This window comes from Camellia sinensis, chromosome 3, assembly GCF_055761805.1.
Source record: "Camellia sinensis isolate YWXY chromosome 3, ASM5576180v1, whole genome shotgun sequence".
NCBI classification, from domain to species: Eukaryota; Viridiplantae; Streptophyta; class Magnoliopsida; order Ericales; family Theaceae; genus Camellia; species Camellia sinensis.
In genome coordinates this window covers 98,140,460-98,146,349 of record NC_138963.1, presented here as the reverse complement: position 1 = coordinate 98,146,349, position 5,890 = coordinate 98,140,460, and the positions used below count along the sequence as shown (strand labels likewise).

General features: G+C 33.2%; 1 long non-coding RNA gene across 2 annotated transcripts; it reads left to right on the top strand.

Annotated features, from left to right (window-relative positions):
• The first annotated feature begins 205 nt into the window (after window positions 1-205).
• LOC114263656 (uncharacterized) lies at window positions 206-3,301 on the top strand. 2 transcript variants are annotated; one of them, XR_014364347.1, is made up of 3 exons: window positions 206-399; window positions 499-641; window positions 1,753-3,301. It is a non-coding gene; the product is annotated as an uncharacterized LOC114263656 (long non-coding RNA). The 2 variants fall into 2 exon arrangements; XR_014364346.1 differs by having other exon boundaries at window positions 217-399; window positions 499-3,301.
• Window positions 3,302-5,890: the final 2,589 nt, after the last annotated feature.

Below are 5,890 nucleotides of genomic sequence, written 5' to 3'. Positions count from 1 at the left end.
TTGGCTACTAAAATCACTTAGTCGCCGAATGGAAAACAAAAAATTATTTTTTACCTTTGGCGACCAAAATTTTGGTCGACAAAAGTTTATTTTCAGCGACAAAAAAAATTTTTAGTTGCCAAAAAACTAAAATTTTTGGAAGGAGACATTTCAAATATTTTGGAGCGATTTATAATATATTTTCAGCGACTAAGAAATTTTTGTCGCCAATAACCATCTATGTAAAATATCTCACGCCCTTACTCTTCTCTCTCATCCTCTCTCATCTCTCTTTCTCTCATTCCATAGAGAGCTGCCAGCCATCGTTGCAAGGAGCACCCATCTCCGACCAGCCACCGTCGCACACGAGCACCTATCTCGGACTAGCAACAGTACCACATCGCACACCGCGGACAGTTGGTATTTCTTCTCCCCCTTCCCCTTCCCCTTCCCCTTCCTCTCTCTCTCTCTCTCTCTCTCTCTCTCTCTCTCTTTGTCTGAAAAATTTTTGGGTGCAAGCATTTGAATCTGTGAACAGAAAGAGAAACAACTAAGGTTCAGAGGTATGGATCAGTGATTCCCATTTCTGGATCGGATTTTGTACGTGAGGTCTCCCAAGCTCCTCCAGATGTTTGGGTAGTAGTGATTTTGTACAAGGATGGGTATGTAATAATTATTTTTTGAAAAATTTTATACTTCTATTGTTGCATTACTTGAGTTATGCTTTGATATGGATTTGTGGTGGAGCTATTTGGGATGGAAAAGGGAAAGAAAAAGAAGCTAAATTTATTTATTTATTTCTGTTGATAAATTCAAGGTCTAAACATAGCATTATGGAATTGACTGTTGTTTCTTCTTAGGTGCTTATAGCTCAATTCTGTCCACTATACATGTCTTTGGATGTGGATGCATTCCTAAATGCTTATTCATGTTTGTATTGATCTCTGTTTTAATTTTTGTTAAGGTTCCTAGCTTTGTGTCTGCTAGGTGTTTGATCAAATGCCGCAAACAAACTTTGAATTTTATTTTCCTTGACTGTGAAAAGCATAAGAGTTGTGAAGCATTTCTTTTGACTTCACAGACTAAACTCATTATTGGGTTAATTGTCAAGGTGCAATGTACCACCACAACTTTGAAAATATAGAAAAGTTCGTTTGCTTTATGTTTTCTTCTACCTAAGATGCAATGGGTTCACTTTTAATAAATATATATTATTTTTTTGCAAGTACTCATACTTATGGTACTAATGAAAAAGAGTGAACTTGTCCGGTCTGTGATTAACAACTTTGTTTTGAAGGCGCCGTTTATTTCAATTAGCTGCTTCACTAATTTTCCCTCATTTAGTCGTGCTATATCAGTTATAATAATATTGAGCTGTTCATCTTAAATTAACTGTCATAGCTAACTGTCCATTTTACCATCCTATGGCTGTCTGAGAAGCCCAAAATTGGGTCTACACAGTTTAAACATGATTGTTTCCTCATTTTGCCGCTCAGTAAACAATGTTGATACTTATGGCAAGACAAGACAAGACAGAAAATGTAGAATTATAAGACCTACTTCAAGTTGGTTCTCCTATTTTCTTTTTCAAGAGAGAAAATAAATAAATAAAACTGAACCAGGTCCCAATTAGCCTGACCAGAATTGCTGAACACAAGAACAGCCCTCAGATTCAAGGAAAGGGGGAGATGTTGATTAGCTTTTCTCTGAAAGGGAAATAATTTTATTTATCCATCCAATTATTCTCATCTGTTTATCTTCAAAGCTTTGCAGGTCATTGGTTAAAAGTCTAGAGAAGATTGACCCAAGGAAGATGAAACGCGAAGAAAAGCTTGCATTTTGGATCAACATTCGCAATGCCTTGGTGATGCATGTATGGCTTACAAAACTTTGAACTTTCCTTCTAAAATTAGCTCCCTAACAAAGCACGTACTCTTGAGACATAATTGTTGAATAAACACCATAACAAATGGAGGAAATACATGCCTGGAAACCACATTATAAACAACATTCCTATCAGAAGATGTAGAATGCTCAAAACCCTGCTAAGGGTACTTCTCGTTTGGTAGCAACTTATACATGGACCTTTGTTTGATGTTTCAATTGTGCAACTTATAGATTAAAGATTTATTTATTTATTTATTTATTTTCTGTAGAAATATATGGATGTTTCTTCTCATTTTTTGAAGGTATTTGCACTATTGTCAAATATTTTGAACACCCTACACCTCATTTTTTATTTTTTTATTTTTTAATGTGTACAAAGTTAGCTGGTTGGCCATGAGTCCATGCATATCACTAAAAGGTTAGAGGTTCAACATATAGTTGATTTACACGTATAGTTGCTCTTGAAACTATTGATTCAATACAAATACCATGATTAAAGTTACCATATATAGTTGATTTACACATAATAATACTTGAAGAGTTGGAGAAAGTTTAAAATAATTCTAAATTTTATTAATCAACAAGCTCCCTTATATTAAACCATTGCAGTACTTGGTTTGTATAGTAAAATCAATCCTAAAATCCTAGGTATTTGCTTCTACATCAGGTACTAGTATGAGAATAACAGAACAATGGATGTTTCTTCTCCTGATGTGAGCTCACCGTTATAATATCACCTTTATGTTAATGGAAAAATTGGACTTAATGTACCTTCAAAGGGAACTCAAAATCAACTTCTTGAAAGACAGATCATTTTTTTGGGGGTAGCCTATTATATGCATTTGTGCTGCTTACCTTTTTTCATTTGTAGTAACTATTTAAGCATCTTCTTTCCAATTTTTCAGAACTCAATTAATTAGCATTATTTTGCTCATCTTGCTATCCATTTGTTATTTTGGGTGGTGGTTCACGTTTTTTATTCACTTTATGTTCTTCTTTGTGTCACTAGATTCCTTCTTAATCTTTTTTTACATTTGGATTATTTGCTTAAAACAATTATGTTAGATGAGAAATTAATAGGTAGATGAGAACGACGAAAAGTTGCCTGATTTTTACAAATTCTATGAGAAGTGTCACAAGTCGAAGAAGATGAATGACTGGATTGATTGCCTATGTGGTGACCTATATGTAAGAATTTAACAATAGATCAATTGACTGGATTTGGGATCGGCCCATGACTCTATTCTACCATATCCAAAGCTGCATCAAGAGCATGTGATAAAGAGATGGAGACCTCGAGATTGGAGATCAGAAACATGTACACTTGATATGTTTTGTTATTAAGATTTTATTTAATTTGGATTTTAATTGTTGGTTTGGATAGTATATGTATTTGTTGGATTATACTATGTTTATGGATTCTTATTTTCTTTGATATGTACGATTAATAGTTAAGTTTTGTATATGGTTGGAAATTGAATGCTACAAGTTGTGGAGAAATATTTTTATTGAATGGTTGAGAATTGAATGAATAAATGAATGGATGAATAATTTTGTATATGCACAGGTTATAGGTGACGCAAAAAATATTACAGAACAAATTATAAAAACTAAATGAGACCTTTTGGCGACTAAACAAATATCACAAGTTGGCTTTTGGCTACTAAAACTTTAGTCACCAATTGTAAAAAAGTGAATTTAGGCTACTAAACGTTTAGTTGCCAATTAAAAAAAAGAAATTTTTGGTTACTAAATTTTTAGTCGTCAATTCTCAAAAAGTAAAACTTTTGGCTACTAAATAGTTGAGAAAGTAAAACTTTTGGCTACTAAATAGTTGGTCGCCAAACATATATGCTCAATTGGCTACTAAAAAATTTAGTCGCTAAAAGTAAAAAATATATGTATTTAATTATTTTTAAAAAATATATGGCGACTAAAGTTTTAGTTGCCAATAGGTCACTTTTGGCTATCAAAAAAATTTTACTCACCGATCGTTTCCTCGACAAACTGTTGGCGACCAAACGAGCGACCAAAAATATTAGTCGTCAAAAGTAATTGGCAACTAAAAATAAGATTTTTGACGATTAAAATTTTAATCGCAAAAAATAAAATTTCTTGTAGCGTGTAGCGTTCGTAATATTCCGGTTTCGAGCTTAAGGACGAAACATAAAAACGTGGAATCACCTCAGAAAGAATTGAACTCGAACAAGTGGTGTTGCACGTACGACAAGGTGTCCCACACGTTCAGATTAGTTGCAAGCCTTGAAGAGTTTCTAGGTGAAGAGCTCTACCCGTGCGGAGAAGTGAGCCACACGTGTGGCGAAGAGGAGCAAGCATTAGTTGGAGACTATTGGAAACCACACGTGCGGCCAAGGGGCACTGCACATGTGGCCTAGCACCTTTTTGACCTTGAAATTCATGCCATTGCACACAAAATCTATCTCCCTCTCTTTTCTCCCATTTCTCTCAACCGTCTCTCTCAAAACTTTGTTTTCTCTCCCTTGTCTCTAAAACAAACATCAAACTTCACAATTTCTCAATCCAACAAAATCAAGCAAGATTTTGACCCTAGTTCTTTGGACAAAGAGTGCAGAGTGTGTCGTTTTGGACCGGACCAATCGTTGATCCAACATTTTTGAAATTTTCAAAGTTCTCTTCTTCTGTCCAAGAAGTAAGGATTTCTCTAATTTCTCTTAATATGATTTTATAGGCAGATATGTGATATTTTTATTGTATAAATTTTAAAAAATTTATAGAGATTTCAAAGCATGAATGATGAGAACTTTGCGTTTGATTTGTGTTGTGTAATACTTAAATTATTCTCTATCAAATATGAGTTTTAGAAGTATTGGAATACATGGATACTTCAAAATAGAAAGGCCCTAAATATTCAAAGAAAGCCCTAATTTTCTTGAAAGTATATAATTTGGAAAAATTGAAATTTTATGCTCATCGGGAAATTTGGAATTGAATATTATTAATTGAAAAATGATGAGAATAGAGACCATATATGTTGGGTAATTGATTGAGATTGATAGCAAATTGAGAATTGTTCTACTTTATACATTTATTGAATTCTTTGAGAATGATGTTATATATTGTGCTTAGTTATTTTCTAATATTGTTTAATTGAAATATTTTGATAGAGATAATTGTTATTGGTAATCGGTAGAGGATTACATTGTTGTAGAAATATTTTAACCTAGAGTGAATTGAAACCTAATTGTAATTGACTAATGAGATAGAGATTTATGTGGTGATGTAATTTTCTATAGGTGGGCCTACATAGATTAAATAATTATATATTATATAATGTTAAATAAAATATGAGTGATATCGGTTAGACCTATTAAATTGTGATGTATACATAAACATGACCGAATCATGGACACATCTCTAATAGCACATATTTTTTGTCATACTATGTGCACTAAATGAGTATGAATTGAACCATATGTGTAGAGACCAGTTTAGTCCACTTGTAATTGTATTATTTATAATTAGCTAATATGAAATTAGGACAGCCTCCATCTCATATTTTTCCTTAGTGTGTGAGAGAAACAAGAGTAGAGTTCTAGAGTAGAAGACGACAACCACCAAAAAGTCTATCGCTTAGATTATCTTAATCAATGGTGTCAGATACACAAATGTTTTTTTTTTTCATTGATTTGACTTGAGATCTTGGGGTTTAGATTTCTATTGAAATACCACAAGTGATGGAAATGCTTGGATTTTATGAGTTAAGTGTTCGAGTAATTTGAAAAGGAATGAATGAAAATAATTTGAAATACACTCGTTATGTGTAATGCGTTGTGCTATATAGAGGTACCATGTTCCTTTTGGTTAGCAATCAGTAAAGTGGGATTGTTATGTGGGGTTTGGCGAGACCACTGAAATATATATGTATTTGAGACTCATCGTTGGTGTATGTATATGAGTCGAGATTCTTTTTGATGGATGGGTGTGTTGAGAATTATTTTTGGGTCATGCATAGTATCAGAACTAGTTATGGGTTTTGTTTAAT